The sequence below is a fragment of the Dendrobates tinctorius genome, unplaced genomic scaffold (assembly GCF_039654945.1).
Source record: "Dendrobates tinctorius isolate UK_male_01 unplaced genomic scaffold, ASM3965494v1 ptg000128l, whole genome shotgun sequence".
In the NCBI taxonomy this organism is placed as follows: Eukaryota; Metazoa; Chordata; class Amphibia; order Anura; family Dendrobatidae; genus Dendrobates; species Dendrobates tinctorius.
The window spans coordinates 14,944,680-14,966,162 of record NW_027361796.1 but is presented as its reverse complement, the minus strand read 5'-3'; the positions used below and the strand labels follow the sequence as shown (position 1 = coordinate 14,966,162).

Here is a 21,483-nt window from a genome sequence, read left to right as displayed (position 1 = left end):
GGAAGAATGCTGAGCATGAATGATATTTGTACTTGTCCCCTTGTGCTTGCCCTTTGTGAACAAGGTGGCTTGGCAAATCTGAACTCTGAGAGATGCAAATTAATAAGACATAAAATGATCAATAGTAACTGACAGTACCTCTAGAAAATGACACAAGATTGGGTTTATGTGATTAAAAACCTCAACAAGTTAGTGGTGTACAAATGTTATCGAATTTCTCAATGCAATCTGTGTAGATTATTTCCTAGCATACCACATTTGCTTTGAACAGTTTCAATAGCAGCTCCTCAGTGTCCCTCCTCCCTGCTGAGACCTTGCACTGCTCAGTGCAAGCTGCAGATGTCAGGCAGGCTGTATGTTAGAGATTGAATAAATTTGGACTTCTCATTCCATAGCTGAACTTATAAAATGCTCATCAGTATTATACAGTCATTCTTACATGAATTTTCAAAGTAAGTGCAGCATCCTTGTGTCACGGTATATAAAGTGACTCCTACAGGGGGGTCGGTAAGCGGACAGCACAACACACCAACAACGGGATGGAAAAGGGGGAAGAAAGGCCATATCAAGAGGGAAATTAAGGAATGGTCAAATCCTGCTCAAATCTGAGCCTGTCCCTGCACTCCACTAACGCCCTAAGTGGGTCCTTCCCACCCCCACCACCGCCGTCAGGATACCTCGTCCCTGGCTAGTGCACTGGCCTGCAAGGGGCGCTAGCCTCACCACTGCAGATAATACACACAGGGGACAATGACAAACACAAAAGGGGACAAGGAAAAAACACCACACTTAGCTTCCAGACACCGCTGCCAAGATCCACACCGCAGATGACACAGAAGCCGGACTCCAAACTCCAGAAACAGCAGACACTAGAAAGCTGCCACTGCTAGGCTGGTCTCAATAGAGAAATTCTATCACCAACAGTCAGCTGATGCATCAGGTGGCCTTTTAAAGGATGGTGGGAGTGGTTACCACCCACATCAGCTGACCCAGCAGCACTGCAGTTACAGGAGATTGGGGAGAAACTGACATTAACCCCTGATGGACCGAAAGGAAAAAAACTACATTTAAACAAAGTGGAACCAGAGCTGCCACAAATCCAAAAATGAATCGTGACAGTACCCCCCCCCCCCTTTTCAATGAGGGGCCTCTGGACCCTCAACACCAGACTTCCCCGGAAACGACGTATGGCGAGGACGCCTCGATCCACTACCGTTCACCTATGCAGTTACCTGACCCTCAGGTTTACGGAAAATGGAGGAGATGACACTAATGTAGGCACCACAGATCTCCAGAGCACGACCTGTGGAATGTGTTGTGTACGTGCATTACTGGGGGTAACTCCAGCTGGAAAGTCTCTGGGCTGAGAATGGCTGACACCCGATACGGCCCGATCACCCTATAATTCCAGGTCCTAGTAGCACACTTCCACCTTTGGTGGACACCCACACGTATTCTTTCACACACAGGTCTGGACCTGCACGTTTATTTCGACACATGCATTTGCCATTGGATGGTGAACGCTTTGAGGAACTCGCAACAGAGACATCCCCCTGTGTCACCAAACTCATACCCTCACTACCTACAGAGGAAACCATAACCCTCCCCTGATCCCTCCTCCTGAGTGGATCTATGACCGGGTTGTGTTTCTTAAACCAAGGGAGGCCTAAGACGATGGGAGTTGGCATACCCTCCAAGACGTAGCACGACAGCGACTCTTCATGACTAGACCTTATAGGCAGATTAATATTATCTACTACTTGGGTCACCCTCCCCTGGCTGAGTTTGACAGTCAATTGCCTGCACACTTAGGGGGTCTCGCCAGCAACCTACCCCTCAGACCATTGGTCTGGACAAAGCGAGAATCCACCAAATTGACTTCGGCACCACTATCCACAAGCACCGGTAATGTCTGTTACCCCGCCAACAACCACTTCAGCAGGGATGGTGCACTGAGATGAAAAGATAGAGGAAATATACACACCCTGTTTGTCTCCCTCCACACGACCAGGGGGACGCGGCTTCTGAGATGGTAAATGTACTTTGACGCGAGCTGTACAGACACTGATAAAGTGACAAGTCTGACCACAGAAAAAACATGCCCCCATACCTCGGCGAACAGCAGGCAACCCCGTTTGAAAGGTGACTCCTCCACTTGCATGGGTTTGTCCGTCTGCACCAGTGTGTCCTTCTCCCCAGAAAGGACAACAGGGGATAGATTCGGTATATGTCTCTCCCTGAGGCATCTATCCACCCAGATAGCAAGGGTTATGGCAGCTTCCAATGATCCAGGAGTAGCGTACTGCACCAGTGTATCCTGCAGCCTAGGTGACAGACCCTGCAAAAATTACTCCTAAGAGCAGGGTCATTCCACTGCGTGTAAGTGGCCCACCTGCTAAACTCTGAGCAGTACTCCTCAGCTGGCCGGCCCCCTTGCTTGATTTTACAGAGTTTAGACTCATCCAGGGAGATGCCATCAGGATCCCCATACACAAGCGCCAATGCCGCAAAAAACTTGTCCACCGACCGCAAAGATGGCGAATCGGTTGGCAGGGAGAAAGACCCTGGATTGAGGATCACCCTTGAGAAGGGAAACGATAATCCCCACATGCTGTTTCTTACTCCCTGATGAATGAGGGCGGAGCCTGAAATATAATTTACAGGCCTCCTGAAAAATGAAAAATGTATCTCTCCCACCATAAAACCTGTCAGGGGGAGATATCTTGGGTTCTGGTTGAGCCTGCACCTGAGACGAGGCCCAGAACCCCGACAACTGCAGAAGCTGCTGCACCACTTGACACCGCAGCTCCTTAACCTCATCAGTGAGCATCTGGATCAGCTGGGCAAAAGCCTTCAATTGAGCCATGAGTTCACCGTAAAAAAAATTATAGGTTGGTGATAATGTCACGGTATATAAAGCGACCCCTATGGGGGGGGGGGGGGAGTTGGTAAGTGAACGGCACAACACACCGACAACAGGACGGAAATGGGGGAGGAATGGACACATCCTGTTCAAACCTGAACCTGTTACTGCACTCTCCTAATGCCCTAAGTGGGTCCCCCCCCCCCCCTCCGCCGTCAGGATACCTCGTCCCTCGCTGTCACCTCACACTGCCCTGGCTAGTGCACTGGCCCGCAATGGGTACTAGCCTCACCATTGTAGATAGTACACACAGGGGACAGTGACGAGCACGAAAGGGGATGAGGAAAAAACACCACACTTAGCTTCTAGACACCGCTGCCAAGCTCCACACCGCAGATGACACAGAAGCCGGACTCCAAACTCCAGAAACAGCAGACACTAGAAAGCTGCCACTGCTAGGCTGGTCTCAATAGAGAAATTATATTACCATCAGTCAGCTGATGCATCAGGTGGCCTTTTAAAGAATGGGGAGAGTGGTCACCACCCACCACTGCAGTTACACTAGATTGTCAGCGGGTGAAAAACTGACATTAAGCCCCGATGGACTGAAAGGAAAAAAGCTACATTTAAACAAAGTGGAACCAGAACTGCCAAAAATGGATTGTGACACCTTGTCAGGTCTAGGAGATCTATTTAATAACGTATGCGGTTTATATTAAGAACTTGTGCTTCTTATAGCTTTGTTTCTAGATTGCCAAGGTGGAACCATTAGCCCATGTGTATTTACATGTATTTCTGCCGTGAATATGAAGTCCTAATTAGTATGCCAATTACTGTAGGGCCGCATGCGGCGCTTTCAGATTCTGTTTGCGGCTCAGAAGACAAATAATTAGCTTTCTCTGGGATATTCCTTTCATTTGGAGGTTGGCATGTTAACATGTTTGACAATAACAAAAGGCTCATCTTGGATGGCTGCAACTCGTACAAGCTGAAAACTAAGCCTACGCTTGTGTCGCCAGACGTTTTACATACATTTACTCATAAAGCAAGCTTTGACGTTGTCAGCTATACTTAGTAAATGGTTAAGATGGTGGAGAGTAGGGAGTCCTATAGATATCAATTAGCATAATAAATGTGTAAATATAGTATCAAACATATCCACTGTAAGGCTATGTGCACACGGTACGGATTCTGCTGCGTTTCCGCAGCGGTTTTGGCCCTGTGGAAACGCAGCAGTTCCGCAGACCAAGTACAGTACAGTGAAACCCAATGGGTTTTCAAAAACGCTGTGCTGACGGTGCTTTTTTTTCTGCGCGGTTTACAAAACGCAGCATGTCAATTGTTTGGGCGGTTTCCGCAGCGGTTTCACACCTTTAACATAGTAGAGGTGTCAAACCGCAGACCAAACCGCAGGAAAACCGCAGGTCACTTTACCTACGGTTTTACCTGCGGTTCCGCGTGGAAAAAAACGCAGGTGAATCTGCAGCGTGTGCACATAGCCTTAGTGTTAGCAACCATCGGAGACCAGAGTGGGAATCTTGGGCAATGTGGTCCTGTCAACTTGCCATGTCTTGAGCGCTATTGGTGTGAAGAACTCTGGATGAAGCAATCTATGACTGGGGCATAGAGTATGGAAGCATACTAACTTTATGCTAACTAACCAATGAAAATATATATTTTTTAAAGTTGTTAAATTCTACCAGTAAACGGTAAGTTACAATAGGTCACACCACTTTTACTGATTTCTAGAAAGCCAAATGTATAGTTGACGTTTCCAACATAATTGTAAAATCATTTTGTCAATATTGTGGCTTCACATATATTAGAATTAACGGGACTAGTTGAAGAGGTGTGCGCTTAGTGTGGACCAGTTGAGCCCAGCCAATTGGTTGATATCACACCTAAGGAGGCATGATTGACATCTGCCTCTTGCCTGTTTACTAAAACTCATAAATGTGTGATTTAGACCTGTGACGTCAGACATGTAGAGTGAATTTCTGTCTAGAGTACATGCCACGATCTTGCCAGCATGTAAGCTCCCAGAGGGAAGCGTACAGTCTTCTGGGTGCATGTTCAATATGGTACAAAGGCAGCGCAACATAGGCAGAAGTTTATGCGCCTTTGGTCTGGACTGGTCCGCATTGAGCAGAAGCCTCTTGGATTAATCCAGTTATTTATAATACTTGGCAAGGCAATATTAAAAAAGCTGATTTTTACAATGATGGTAAGGCTAGAAATCCGTATTAAGTGACCAATGCAGCTCTGCCATTACTGTAGTTAATTGGGTTGTCCACTACTAGGACAATCCCTTCTTAAACTAAATGTTAAGCCCCGATAAAATAATAAAACCAATTCTCTCCTGTGCTGGCTCTGTTCCAGCGGTGTCGGCTCTCGTGGTCCCTGTGATGATTTGAACTTTTATATTTGTTTTATTTTTTAATATTTTTAAAATATTTTATTTTTACTTTTCACTTGATTCTACAATAGTCTCTATGGAAGACTAGAAGCTGCGAGCTTCTGATCATCACGCAGGTGATGATCAGATCGCCTGTGTGTAGCAGAAATGGGCGGCATAGCAATCTGGCACTGACAACCACAGGGGTCTGCTGCAGTCCCTGGGTTGTCATGCCAACCCATCGGTGACCTGCGGTCACGTGACACGGGCGCCAATGGGCAGGATAAAGTGGCGCACTTCCGGTGTGATCACTTTAAATGCCGCTGTCAGAGATTGACAGCAGTATTTAACAGGTTAACAGCCGTGCATGGATTGCGATTAGGGGCACGTGTCAGCTGTTCAAAACAGCTAACGTGCCAGGAAAGATGTGGGCTCAGCACTGGAGCCCACATCAAAAGGAGGGGCACGACCTGTGCAGTACATGTGCAGCGCATGTTGTGAATGGGTTAAACAAGCAGAGAAATGTCTTACTTCACTGAAAGCCGCAGCTGTGAAACCGGGCTGTAATATCTCTATACTCTCTTTTGCGTCCTACTCTGGCCAAGAGATGTGGTATGATCAGACCATGTCCCAGTACGGTCAGACACAGCCATTACACAGTACACAGCAGAGGCACATTTATAAGATTACCTGAGCACAGCAACATTTTATTTTGAACACATCCAGTTATGGACCATATTGATATTCCAAGGTTTATTGGTCAAAATCTACTTTGTTTACGGGAAAACCGCTTTTAAGGCTTTTTTTTTTTAATTTGATGGAGGACAATAGGTGAGGATTGGCCCGAACCTAGAAAACGACAAGAAATAAAGAAATAAGAATTATTTACCCCTCGGTTTCCTTGTGCCTGCAGCGCCACCTCCAAAACTAGTATGCAGCAGCCACCAGCCTGCTGGAGCCAATTACTAGGCTCAACGATTGGCAGCAGCAAGCAGGTGACTGACAAGATGTCATCACTTCTGGTCCCATTGGAGGCCACTGGAGTGACAGAGAATGTAAGGGGTATGTCACTTTTATATTTTCCCTACCTGAGGAATAATTTTGGATAATCCCAGAAGAACAGAAAAACTTTTAAAAACCCAACGGAGGTTCAAAGTGCAGTTACACATTACTGCTACATTACCAAAGTGTCCTGTCTATATGTGACCTTCTGTATTTCATGAATTGGTTATTTGTGACTGTAAAGTACACTAAGTAAATTTTTCTGACTTTCCCGAATGTTTGTTCCTTTTCTGACACAAGGCTTTTTTTCACTTTTTGATTTTTTTTTTTTTTCCCTTTCATAGTCAATTACTGAAATAAGCAATAGAAATCAAAAATAGAAAAACTGAAAAAAAATCATCTCCGTGTGAAAGCACTTTTAATAGAGGGCTAGCCTGCTTCTTGTTTGGGTTTTAATGGATGTGATTTTGAGAAGAGTAATGTGGATTGTGCCTATCTATTGCTATAAGATGGGATTTAGGCCATTCCCAGCAAACACCGTTGGCCTTCATTTGAAGACAAGATCTGCTAGTCATTGATGTTGCTTAGCGTCTGTATGGCTGGTTGTTCCTGAAAAGTTTTTACAGCAGAAAAGCGTTCTCCCTGCTGTTTTCATATAACCCCAACGGTTAATGAGGGAAATCACATTATAAGGATTTCAGAACCCTTATTTATTTCCCCAAGATGTTTTCATGTGCACGATATGCATTGGCAGCACAGCATCCCAGAGTCTCAGAAGAAGCAATACTCGTCACACGCATAATCCTATTAGACAAGAAACATTATACTTTTAGGGAAAATTAATATTTGCTTAAGCCCTCGTTGATTAAAATCTATTCAGGAATATCCATACTATTTCTTAGACCCGTGGTGGGTTGGGGCTGGTGATCCCATAGATACTAGTAGGCTCCTGATTCTGTGATCTGCAGTAGTGATAAGTGAGCGTGCTCGATACTTCATCGATCATCGGGGTGCTCGGGCACGCTTGTTACTCGATCGAATAACACTGGTGTTTGAGCGCCATATTTCAGTCACCGCCTCCAATTTTTCGCAGCTGTTAGAAAGCCAATAGGCATGCAGGGATTGCGTGCCATACATGGTAGCCATGTTGGTTACTGGCATTATTGTGACTGGCCGGCCGCATCGCGTCTTGTATGAGACCCATTGATGCGATGCTCGGCACACTTTCCTCTGGAAGCAGAGGATAATCCCACTCGCCTCTCGGCGCCTCTGAAGATTTTTACTATCATGAAAGCCGTGAGGCATGCGTAGGAAGCAATAAATATTTGTTTTGAATTGACATGTGCTTAACTAGCCAGTGGGCGACACTCACTACTTGGGTGCTGACAGCAAGAAAACCAGACACGTGAGCACATTTAGGTTAGTACAAAAAAAAAAATCACCTCACAGATTTTCACCCGAATTTGTAATAACCAGCCAAACTAAAGCAGATAGCTGAAAGCTGATATTATCAGGCTGGAAAGGTCTTGGTTATTGTTATTTACAATTTACCAAAAGGCAACAAATCCCTATCTAAAGACCATTAAAATATAACTTTTAAATAACTATTTTAAAGGAATATTATTAAAACCTTGCATAGGTAAATGTGTATTCAGGTACATATAGGGTATAGCCTTTACTCTCGCTAATATCAGTAGTGTTGTTGTGTTTATCTTCCTTATTCCATTGCTAGATGGAGGCCCGATGCTATCGCATCAGGAGTTGAGGATCCAAGAAAAGCACTTCTGAGCATCCGCGCTGCTTTAGTGATAAGTATTCTTCAGAAATCCATATAAATCTTTCAAGTTCTTTATTATATGTACTACAGAAACTACGCGTTTCGAGGTGACAAACCGCACCTCTTCTTCAGGTTACAGTACAGAGTAACTCTGTACTGTAACCTGAAGAAGAGATGCGGTTTGTCACCTCGAAACGCGTAGTTTCTGTAGTACATATAATAAAGAACTTGAAAGATTTATATGGATTTCTGAAGAATACTTATCACTAAAGCAGTGCGGATGCTCAGAAGTGCTTTTCTTGGATCCTCAACTTATGATACTTAGTGGACGCTGTCCACCTGCACGAGCTCTGCAGCAGCTAGATGACTGCAACAAACGTTGAGAGTGGTTGTGTCTGAACACAACCCATAAAGGGTGAGTACTCCAGAGTACTTTTATATTTTAATTGATTTATACCAGGTGAAGCCCTATGTCTGCGCCCCCGCCCTTGTTTTCTCTTATCGCATCAGGAGGGCGGTAATGTCATGATGGGGGCAGGCTTTGCAGCGTTGAGAATCTCGCCACCCCCCCCCATGTGCTCATTCACCTATCCACTCTCTTTCCCCATGTGCTGACTTTTCCTGTCTGTGCTCTCTTCTTTGACCTGTCTGCCCCATGTGCTATCCCCCTTGTCTGCTGTCTCTCTCCTTCCTGTGCTTTTTTCTCCCATCATGTGCTGTCCCATTTGAGCTGTCTCATCCCTGTGTGCTTTTTCTCTCCCACATCTGCTGTCTTCTCCTCTCCTGTCATCTCTTGTTTGACCTGTGTACCCCATTACTAAACAGTCAGTGCACAGCATGTCACGAGGAATTTCTATTTAAAGGGGTTTTCCCATGATCGAAAGTTCATTTTAAAAATTGTCTGTGTCTGACCGTGTACCGAACATACCACATCTCCTGGGCAGGGGAGGAAGCAAAAGACAATACTGACATTACAGGAGGAGATCGCAGAGGATACATTTTGTGAGGTAAAATATTGTTTAAAAACAGATATTTTACCTCACAAAATGAATCCTCTGTGATTCCCTGCTGTAATGTCAGTATTGTCTTTTGCTTCCTCCCCTGCCCAGGAGATGTGGTATGCTCTGTACACGGTCAGACACAGACAATTTTTAAAATAAACTTTCATTTGTGGGAAAACCCCTTTAACCCCTTCCCGACCTTTGACGCCACGTAGGCGTCATGAAAAGTCGTGCCAATACGACCCATGACGCCTATGTGGCGTCATGAATTAATTGCCCTCCTGTGGGTCGGGTGACCGGGGTCACTAAAAGGTCACCCGACCCGCGCACACACACAGGACACTTGATAGTTAACCGCACGGTGCTTAGAAACCCTGCGTTTACCTTAGTTACCAGCTGATCGCTGGTCTCCCGCCTGTCACACGCAGTGATGCATGAGGGCCAGCGGGAGACCAGCGATGAAAAAAATGTCCAGGGCTTTCCAAGAGCGATCGTTACCGGCAGGGGGCCCGGTCGCTGATCTCTGTCACACACAGTGATCTCGCTGGTGAGATCGCTGTTGTGTCACAAAACTTGTGACGGGGCCCTTAGGCGCACAGGGACTCTCCAAACGCGACATGGCAACCGCTAAATATTCAAGCACATTTTCCATTCAAAAAGTCAAATGGCGCTCCTTCCCTTCTGAGCACTGCCGTGCGCCCAAACAGTGGTTTATGACCACATGTGAGGTATTGTTGTACTCAGGAGAAATTGCCCAACAAATTTTAGGATCCATTTTATCCTGTTACCCATGTGAAAATGAAGAAAACTGATGCTAAAACAACATTTTTGTTGGAAAAATTAAAATGTCCATTTTTTTCCTTCCATGTTGCTTCAGTTCCTGTGAAGCACCTGAAGGGTTAATAATCTTCTTGAATGTAGTTTTGAGTAGCTTCAGGGGTGCAGTTTTTAGAATGGTGTCACTTTTGGGTATTTTCTGCCATATAGACCCGTCAAAGTGACTTCAAATGTGAGGTGGTCCCTAAAAAAAGGTTTTGTAAATGTTGTTGTAAAAATGAGAAATCGCTGGTCAACTTGTAACCCTTATAACGTCCTAACAAAAAAAAAAATTTTGTTTCCAAAATTGTGCTGATGTAAAGTAGACATGTGGGAAATGTTAATAATTAACTATTTTGTGTCATATAACTCTCTGGTTTAACAGAATAAAAATTTCACAAACGCAAAAATTATCGGCCTAAATTTACCACTAACATGAAGCCCAATATGTCACGAAAAAAACATTCTCGGAATGGCTAGGATGCGTTGAAGCTTTCCTGAGTTATTACCTCATAAAAGGACACTGGTCAGAATTGCAAAAAGTGGCCAGGTCATTAAGGTCAAAATAGGCTGGGTCATGAAGGGGTTAATGTGACCGGCTTCCTCTGCCTGTAGACACGTCGCGCATCTGCTGCCGGGATCAGCTGAATGATTCACTGTGCCTGCTCAGTGCCACGATGTTCTGCTGGTGGTACTGCCCGAGAGGCTGAGTGAGTTGCGTACGGCGTGTAAAGTTTGTCTTTGTGTGTGGTGTGACGGTGTTCCGCTGATGGTACCGCGCAATAGGTTGGTACCATCAGCAGTTTCCATATTGAGACACCCATTACTTGGGAGTCCCAATGTGGCGGTAGGTGGGTAGGTGAACTTCCTCCGCTTGGAATTCTGGGATACGGTGACATCTGGACCGAACAGGAAATGAAAACATTACAAGGCAATTATATAAATAGATTGTCAAACTCTGTAATGGTTTACATGAAAACCAAAAAAGGGAGATGGGACACCAGACTTTATATAAAATTTATAACAACTTTTATTATAGAATGTAATCACAAAAGTCTGTGTAGATTCAATGTAAATGCACTTAAAAATACAAAAGGAAGCGCCACCTAAGTGCCACGCCAGAGCAGGAAGCTAATAAAAAGGAGGTTTTTCTTCCAACGTCTGCTGCAGGTCTATCTTTTTTGTCTGTCTATGCCTTATCACCTGATATCTACTTGGTTTACTTAATGTAGTGTTTATGGTCAGGATTTTTTCGTATACTAACATTTATATTGGTGACTTATGTTATTGTCTTAGGCTGTGTGCACACGCTGCGGATTAGGTGCGGATTCATCCGCGCGGATTTTGTTAAATCCGCAGGTGAAACCGCAGGTCAAAAGACCTGCGGTTTTACATGCGGATTGCTCTGCGGTTTTGCCCTGCGGTTTTTCATCTCCTCAAAGGAGGAGATGGCAAACCGCAGGAGAATCCGCAGAAAGAATTGACATGTCAATTCTTTCTGCGGATTGAAAACCGCAGATAATCCGCGCGGAAAATTCCGCACCGTCTGCATTGCGGTTTTTGATTCCCATAGGGAATCATGGTACTGTACACCGCAGCAAAAACTGCTGCGGGTCCGCGGCGGCCAAAACCGCTCCGGAACCGCAGCAAAATCCGCAGCGTGTGCACACAGCATTACAGTATTGGACTTCAGTCTTATAACATTGTATATCACTCTTTCTTATGTTATATATTATGAAATTCTAACACAATGTTATGAAGTTTAAGCACTATTCACTTTATGTAAAACTCTCCTTTTTATAGCACTTAGGACTAATTTCAGCCTGACCCTATCATTATTTACTACCTTTACACCTATTTTAAATCACTACCAGTATACCACTTAAGATTTTTTAGGCGTGTCTATAGACCTTTTTATTACCTTCCTGCTCTGGCGTGGCACTTAGGTGTTGCTTTTTTTTGTATTTTTAACTGCGTTTATATTGAATCTACACTGATTTTTGTGATTAAATTTTCTGAACAAAGCTCCATAGATTTTGGTCAACAAGAGCATGGGATCGTCGTACACGTGGACTACGTTGGACAGGTGGGTTTTTTGATATTAACAAATTGGTGAACAAGAGAAATGGGAAGTATTTTGTCTGTGTTTTATTTCTTTTTTTTACTACTGGCTTAGTAATAGGGGTGTCTGACACACTTCACCATTACTAAGGCTACTTTCACACTTGCGTTTTTTTGCTGCGTGCTTTTTGCGCACACAATCGCATGAAAAAAAACGCATCATGCGTTTGTGTGCTTTTTTTGCGGGTTTTGGTGCATTTTTAAAAAAAAAAACAGCATTTTTTTTTTGCGCATACATGCGCATTACAATGCGCACGTATGCGCACCCATAGACTTTAATGGGTGTTTTTCTGTAAAAAAAAAAAACGCATTGCGTGCGCATGCGTTTTTTTTGGGCAAGTCGGACGCATAAAAAATGCAAGCGCACACTGCAAAAAAACGCATGCGCATACAAACGCGTACGTGCGCATATGTATGCACACATATGCACACCCATGTTAAAGTATAGGGGAAAAAACGCATGCATTTTTTTTTACGCAAAAAAACGCAAGTGTGAAACCAGCCTAACACCATGGCTTGATGCTAGCCAGCTTCTGACATCAACCTCAAAAAACATTACCCCGATTGCCACCGCACCAGGGCAGTCGGAAAGAGTAGAAACAAAGTGCTAGAATTGGCGCATCTAGTATGATGCGTCACCTCTGGGGGGTGGTTGCGGGCTTGTATTTTTAGGCTGGGAAGGGCCAAATAACCATGGACCTTCCCTGCGTGATAATTGGCCCACAGCTCACTGCTTTACCCTAACTGTTACATAAAAATGGGGAAGTGGGGGGGAACCCCACGTCATTTTTCTTAAAGGGAATCTGTCAGGTTATTTATTTATTTTTTGTACTAAACTAACTGCATTCTGAAATAGGGTTTGGGCAGCCCTCTCAGGATATATAACGTTTGTTGCTTTCACTTCTCCGGTTTTCTTGCTGTCAGCACCGGAGAAGTGAAAGCATGCCCACCTCTAGGCACCGGTATCAGTGATAGTAAAAATCTTCACAGGCGGCGAGAGGCGGATGGGATTATGGGCATGGGGAACAGAGAATATTCACTTTGAATTTGCATCTTTTCCTCACTTGCCAGTGCACGGCTGAGTGCCGTTTCCATACGTTTTTTTTTTTTTTGTTTTTTTTTTTAATTTTTAGAGATTAAGGATTTAGGGCTCATACACAATAGATAGCTTTCAGCCAGTTGTTTGTTTGGCTGCCAGCTATTGCTCCTGAGCCCTACCTTTACAGGAGCTCTCTAAAGACTCGGCCTTTGGCACCTTAGCTTTGCGAAAATAAAAGGAACAGTAGTCTTCCAAAAATGGAAAAACTGGTTCTTTATCTTCACTAACATCTCTCGGGGAAAAAAATCTGGAGGTTTACATACATAGCAGACGTCAACACAAGTCTGATTATATTGGTGGCCTGGCTGATGTTAGCCTAATGTTTATAGGCTCCCCAAGTGTAGCGATTTCCTTGTTTGCTGGAGTACAGAGCCATTCTTTATGATGCCATCAAATACATTTTAGTTGGAATGGCGCTAAGCAAAGTTTTATCTTACTAAACCTCTGTTCAGTTGGAACACACCTCAAATTTATTTTGGGTTAATTATTTATGACTTGCACTACTAAATGGATGATTACAGACCCCTAATTGTACATGCAGTGCGATGAGCCCATTTTAACCCCTTCCCGACCTGTGACACAGCGTATGTGTCATGAAAGTCGGTGCCAATCCGACCCATGACGCATACCTGTGTCATGACTTCAAAGCCCTCCTACGGGTCGGGTGACCGGGATCACTGAAAGGTCACCTGACCCGCAGATACAGGGGGCTTTGTACTTAACCACAGGGGGCGTGGCTTCGCCCCCACGTGGCTACAATCGCTCTGATTGGCTGTTAAACGTGAAACAGCCAATCAGAGCAATAGTAATATTTCATCAATGAAAATTGATGAAATATTACAATCCAGCCATGGCCGATGCTGCAGTAGCATCAGACATAGCTGGAGACCCAGTTCCGACCCCCCCCCCCACACACACACACGACTCACGGGGCCGATACCGCCACCTTCATCATCTGCTCCCCTCCCCCTTTTCTCTGCACCCCCCCCCCCCCCCCCCCCCCGGTACCTCCGATGTCCCGCTCCGGCTCCCGGAAAATGGCGGGTGCATGCGCAGTGCGCCCGCCTGATTCTGCAAATGCTGCAGATTCATTCATTCATTTTGATCACTGATATTCTTTCACAGTGATCAAAATGAAAAAAATAGTAAATAAACCCCCTGTTTATCACCTCCATAGGCAGGCACATATAATAAAATAAAGAAATTATTTTTATTTTTCCATTAGGGTTAGGGTTGGAAATAGGGTTAGGGTTGGAATTAGGGTTAGAATTAGGGTTATGGTTGGAATTAAGGGTTAGGGTTGGAGTAAGGGTTGGGATTAGGGTTAGGGTTGGAACTATGGTTAGGGTTGGAACTATGGTTAGGGTTGGAACTATGGTTAGGGTTGGAACTAGGGTTAAGATTAGTGTTACGGGTGGATTGGTGTTGGGATTACGGTTAGGCTTGTGGCTTGAGGTAGAGTTGGGATTAGGGTTAGGGGTGTGTTGGGGTTAGGGTTGTGGTTAGGGTTATGATTATGGTTGGGATTAGGGTTAGGGGTGTGTTGGGGATAGGGTTGGAGTTAGAATTGAGGGGTTTCCACTGTTTAGGCACATCACGGGGGTCTCCAAACGCGACATGGAGCCACCATTTATTCCAGCCAGTTTTGCGTTCAAAAAGTCAAACTGCCCCCTCGATTTCGAGCCCCGATGTGTGCCCAAACAGTGGTTAACCCCACATATGGGGTATCAGCGTACTCAGTAAAAATTGCACAAGTAGTTTGGGGGTCTAATTTCTCCTGTTACCCTTGGGAAAATAAAAAAATGGGGGCTAAAAAATTATTTTTGTGAAAAAAAAAAAAAATTTAATTTTTACGGCTCTGCATTATAAACTTCTGTGAAGCACTTGGGAGTTCAAAGTGCTCACCACACATCTAGATAAGTTCCTTGGGTGGTTTAGTTTCCAAAATGGGGTCACTTGTGGGGGGTTTCCACTGTTTAGGAACATCAGGGGCTCTGCAAACATGATGCCCGCAGACCATTCCATCATGCCGGCATTTCAAAACGTTACTGCTTCCCTTCCGAGCCCCGACGTGTGTTCAAACAGTGGTCCCCCCACATATGGGGTACCAGCATACTCAGGACAAACTGGACAACAGCTTTTGGGGTTCAATTTATCCTGTTACCCTTGTGAAAATAAAAAATTGTGGGCTAAAAATCATTTTTTGAGTGAGAAAAAATGATTTTTTATTTTCACGGCTCTGCGTTATAAACTTCTGTGAAGCACTTGGGGGTTCAAAGTGCTCACCACACATCTAGATAAGTTCCTTGGGGGGCTCTAGTTTCCAAACTGGGATTATTTGTGGGGGGTTTCCACTATTTAGGAGCATAAGGGCTCTGCAAACATAACATGACGCCCGCAGACCATTCCATCAAGTCGGCCTTTTAAAATGTCACTACTTCCCTTCCGAGCCCCGACATGTGCCCAAACAGTGGTTCCCCCCCCCCCCACATATGGGGTACCAGCGTACTCAGGACAAACTGGACAACAATTTTTGGGGTCAAATTTCTCCTGTTACCATTGTAAAAATAAAAAATAGTGGGCTAAAAAATCATTTTTTGAGGAAAAAAAATATTTTTATTTTCACGGCTGAGTTACAAACTTCTGGGAAGTGTCTGGGGGTTCAAAGTGCTCACTATGCATCTAGATAAGTTGTTTTTGCTGCTATCAAAATGCATTCTGACTAAAATAATACATTTCATAGATTTGAGATGTGCCGCAGATCGATAACAAATTATCATAATTGCAAATATATACAACACTTCATTTTACAGCAGCACCATCAGAATATTAAAGAGTCATCAAAGGACACTTCAAAGGGTTAAGTTTGGGTTGAAAACTGCAAATTGTCAGGAGCCAATGGAGCAGACAATTCCTTTGAAATAGGATATGTGCAGGCACAGCAGCTTGGGGAAAACTTTTCTGCTGTGGTTGTAAAGTTATTCAAGGACTGCTTTATGTCCCTTCTCAAGCAGAGTTGGGATTTCCCATCTCAATATATTGATCTAATTTGGAGTATTTGAAGGTGAGTACATAAGAAATCATCTGCATGAGTATTGTTCTCACTACCACAGAGGAATCGGTTTCCAATACGCTGTGGAAAAGGTGTATTTTGACCCGATGTAGACAATACGATTTTTGTCTAGCTCTCTGAACTCCAGTAATAACAAATAGTGACTTCACAAAGATTTGGACATGAAATGATTACTCACATTAGGTGCATACAACTCTACATGCTCTAGATTTCTACTCTACAGCATAGGCGTCAAATTTAGTGTGTCCCCTGGATGCTATTATCGGCATCATCTATATCCACCAATGGACTGTGAGCTGGCAAAGAAAATTTCTACAGTACACACCTACAGGTGCTTTTCACAAAATTAGAATATCATAAAAAAGTTAGTTTATTTCAGTTCTTCAATAAAAACCGAGAAACTCCTATATTATATAGAGTCATTACAAACAGATCTATTTCAAGTGTTTAATTCTGTTAATGTTGATAATTATGGCTTACAGCCAATGCAAATTCAAAATTCAATATCTCAGTAAATTAGAATAATTCACAAAAAACAACTGCAAAGGATTCCTAAGCTTTTAAAAAGGTCCCTTAGTCTGTTTCAGTAGACTCCACAATCATGGGGAAGACTGCTGACTTGACAGATATCCAGAAGGCATTGACACACTCCACAAGGAGGGTAAGCTACAAAAGGCCATTACTAAAGAAGCTGACTATTCACAGAGTGTTGTATTCAAGCATATTAATGGAAAGTTGAGTGGAAGGAAAAAGTGTGGTAGAAAAAGGTGCACAAGCAGCCGGGATAACCGCAGTCTTGAAAGGATTAAGAAAAGGCCATTCAAAAATTTGGGGGAGATTCACAAGGAGTAGACTGCTGCTGGAGCCATTGCTTCAAGAGCCACCACACACAGACATCTCCAGGACATGGGCTACAAGTGTTGCATTCCTTGTGTCAAGCCACTCATGACCAATAGACAACGCCAGAAGCGTCTTTACCTGAGACAAGGAGAAAAAGACCTGGACTGTTGCTAAATGGTACAAGGTGTTGTTTTCAGATGAAAGTAAATTTTGCATTTGATTTGGAATTCAAGGTCCCAGAGTCTGGAGGAAGAGTGGAGAGGCACACAATCCAAGCTGCTGTAGGTCTAGGGTGAAGTTTCACCGCAGCCGTCTGCCAGGAAATTTTAGAGCACTTCACGTTTCCCTCTGCCGATAAGCTTTTTAGAGATGGAAATTTAATTCTCCAGCAGGACTTGGCACCTGTTCACACTGCCAAAAGTACCAATACCTGGTTTAAAAAAACCAAACAGTATCACTGTGCTTGATTGGCCAGCAAACTCGCCTGACCTTAACCCCATAGAGAATCTATGAGGTATTGTTAAGAGGAAGATGAGACACCAGACCCAAAGATGCAGACCAGATGAAGGCAGCTATCAGAGCAACCTGGTTTTCCATAACACCTCATCCGTGCCACAGGCTGATTGCCTCCATGCCACTCTGCATTGATGCAGTATTTGATGCAAAAGGAGCTCTGACCAAGCATTGAGTGCATTTAGTGAACATACATTTCAGTAGGCCAACATTTTGGATTTTAAAATCATTTTTCTAGCTGGTTTTATAAAGTATTCTAATTTACTGAGATAATGAATTTTGGGTTTTTATTGGCTGTAAGCCATAATCATCAACATTAACAGAAATAAACACTTGAAATAGATCACTGTTTGTAATGACTTTGTATAATCCATGATTTTCACTTTTTGTATTGAAGAGCTGAAATTTATTTTTTTGATGAAATTCTAATTTTGTGAGAAGCACCTGTAGGTGGCGCATATAAGTTCAACATACACATTAGCAGTCATTAGTCTACAGTCCAGGTTTTTATTACTTTTTACAGGGTATGACACAACTTTTAACTTTAAAAGGATTTGCCGAGCAGGTTGAACATGAAATGACCTCTAAAAGGCCACAACTGCGCGCTCTACCCGCGCATGCGGCTGTACCCTAAGCATACAGAGATGTTAATTTCACCACACGCCGATGCAATAGCATCGGGCCTGTTTCTAGTGTATGTGTGTGTGTATATATGTATGTATGTATGTATATATGTTTTGTCTAAATTGTCATATTTTTTTTTTTTTTTTTTTCATTTTAAAAATTACAAGAAGGAAAATGGGCCAATGCAAAAGTTTATGGGCACCCTTGGAGGTTTGTGTGCTCAAATAACTTTGACCTTATTTAGCCTGTTAAGGCTATGACTTGTGCACTATCATTGTTGGGAAAATCCGGGTAATGCAAATTACCCAGCTTTATAAAAACCAGCCTCTTCTTATTCGAACAAACTTTATTATCGTTTTCAAATATTTAACACACGGACTGCATAGGGAAGGGGAAGAAGATTGGTTAGTTTCCTACTTTGCTTTATTACGGCACAACACAAAGGAAGTAATGCTGAAGGAACTAGGGAAAGGGTAAAAAAATAGCAAGATAACGATTGAATGGCAATCGGGCCTGTCACACTAAGCAATATCTCTATAACGTCACTGGTTTTTGTGACGTTATAGCGATATTGCTAGCGATATCGCTATGTCTGATACTTACCTCCGACCGGCTCCCCTGCTGGTCGCGCGAGAACGTCCTGGACCGTTTCTCGTCGTCAGCTTCCTGCTGGGATTCCTGCTGTGGAGACAAGCGATACGTGGACGCGGGCGGGAGGACGTCTTCATCGCCTCGTCTGACAGGTAAATAGCGACCCCCGACCCCTGCGATGTCGCTGGTGAGATCTGCCTGTGTGGCAGCTCACTAGCGACCACTTAGCGATGCACCAGCGATCCTGACCGCGTCATATCGCTGGTCGGGATCGCTGGTGCATCACTAAGTGTGACAGTACCTTTAACAGTACAGTTTGTATCAACCAAAACAATGGTGGTTTAACAGTTTTACAATTTAAATGGTTAATCAAAGTCAGAGAGGATCAATAAAAAAAGATTAAATGTTCAAGAAGTAAGACGGATCCAAGATTTCTATCTCTTGTAATATGTTTTGTAGTAATTATTCTAGACTTCTTTCCTATGAGTTATGGAAAGTAATCTTATTGATTAATGTCATTAATAACAGCTATGGACTTTTCTTTCCAAAGTGCTGCTACACTTTTTCAGCAGCCAAAAAAATATGAATAATTATTGGCTTATGAATCGGATTAATACTATCCAGATCTAAAGAGAGCAAAACCATTTGAGGTAATAGATTTATATTTTCTTGGGTAATCTTATTGTCTAAAATAGAGGTTTCTTTCCAGAAAGGCTGCAGTTTAGGACATCAACCCAGCCTCTTCTAACCTTGTGCCATAAAACAGCAGCCATGGGTTCTTCTAAGCAATAGTAAAGCCTTTTTTAAGATGTTCAGTTCAAAATGTAATTAAGCAATGGCAGTTAACGGGAACATTGGAGGTCAAGATAAGGTTTGGAAGACCAAATTTCAGTGTAGGATTGCTAGAGAGGCAAATTGGTACCATCGCTTGACTGCAAAAGACCTTCAGAAAGATTTAGCAGACTATCGAGTTGTTGTACATTGTTATACTGTTCAGAGGCACCTACAAAAATATGGCCTTCATGGAAAAGTCATCAGAAGAAAAACTTTGTTAGAAGTTTGTAAAATAACACCTAAACAAGCCTGATGCATTTTGGAAACAAGAACTGCGAACCAATTAGGTTAAACTAGATTTCTTTTGGACACTGATCAAAAATATGTGTGGAGAAAGACGAGCACAGAATTTCAGGAAAAGAACATCACGCTAACCATTAGGCTGTGTGCCCACGTTGCGTTTTTTATGTGTTTCCGCCGCGTTTTATTTTGAATTCCCTTGCTCGAAGTTCTGAGCCGAAGCTCCCTCTGGTGGTTACTGAGAGTAGTGGAGCTGGCCAGGTGGATGGAAGTTCTTCACCTGACGACAATAATTGGGAGCCTGGGATTACTGGCTGGGAGCATATAATTGAGCTGACTGCTCTTGGAGGTTGCTGGTGATTTCCTCTGTGTGCATTTGGAGTTCTTTTGTCCCCTGCCTGATCTGCATGGTTCAGCGAAGTGATTCTTTTGCTAATCCTTTGCATCTAATCTGGTTGTCTTTTTTTGCTTTCTGTTTTGCTGCTAGCGTTCAGCGTGCTCCCTGCTGGGGGCAGTGCTGGGCCCTGCTTCGTATGTTGCATCTTGTTCAGTCCCCTGTTATGTTAGTATCTTTTTGTTTGCTGCCAGTTTATAACAGAGTGCTGATCTAGCGAGGGTGAGGTCGTGTGACCTCAGGTTTTTTGTATATCAGAAGTGTTGGACTTTTTCAGGGTTTTGTGCATGATTGCAGACAGTATCTTTTCTGTCCAGTCGTGTCTAGACAGCTTGGGCCCCACCGTTTGCTCAGTCTGTTCTCTGCCTGTGTTTGTGTCTCATCGACAATATATGTTTGGGGGCTGTCTATTCCTTTAGGGATCTGGGGGCAGTTTATATTTCATCTTTCTGTCTTTAGGCTTTGTTAGTCCTCCGGCTATGACGAAGCATCTAGGGCATCGTAGGAACGCTCCACGGCTACTGCTAGTTGTGTGGATAGGATCAGGGGTTTGCAATCCGCTTAGTTACCAACCTCTCTGGTCTTCTGGTGGCTTAACCTGTTCCTGCCATCCTCCTCGGTGACCCATTCATAAGTGTTTACATTGGCCCTCGCACTCTCCTGATCTGAACATTTCTAGAATTCGACCTTTTCTTAATTTCGACTCTGCAAAAACTCTTACTGTTGCTCTTATTCACTTTCGTCTGGACTTTTGTAACCCTATTAATCTGTCTCCCTCTTGCCAAACTCTCCCCTCTCCAACTTGTCTTGAATGCTGCAGCCAGGATCATATTCCTCAACCGCTGTTAAACCAATGCCTCTACTTTGTGCCAGTTATTGCACTGGTTACCCAACCGCTCCAGAGTTCAATATAAACTTATCACTTTCGCCCACAAAGCTCTCCACAGTTCAGCACCCCCCTACATCTCCTCCATCATCTCAGTCTTCCAACCACCCTGCCCTCCGTTCTGCTAATGACCTAAAGTTAACATCCTCAATAATCAGAACTTCCCTCTCCCATCTCGAAGACTTCTCACGTGCTGCGCCAATTCTTTGGAATGCACAACTCAGGAAAATTTGATTAATACCCAAAACATATTTCTTCAGACTGGCCTACTGCCTCAGCACATTTATCTAGCTATCCCTGTGCTGCCCATTCAAAATTTTCTTTATAGCCAGGATCCTTGTATCATCTGTTCTCACACCCGTTATGCATTTAACCCCTTCAAGACCCTGCCCTTCATTTTTGCATTTGTTTTTG

The 21,483-nt window shown here is 43.7% G+C and overlaps 1 protein-coding gene across 1 annotated transcript in view; it reads left to right on the top strand.

Moving 5' to 3' along the window:
• SLC44A1 (solute carrier family 44 member 1) overlaps positions 1 to 21,483 on the top strand; it is a 134,474-nt gene that overhangs the window by 17,758 nt on the left and 95,233 nt on the right. The window lies entirely within an intron of this gene.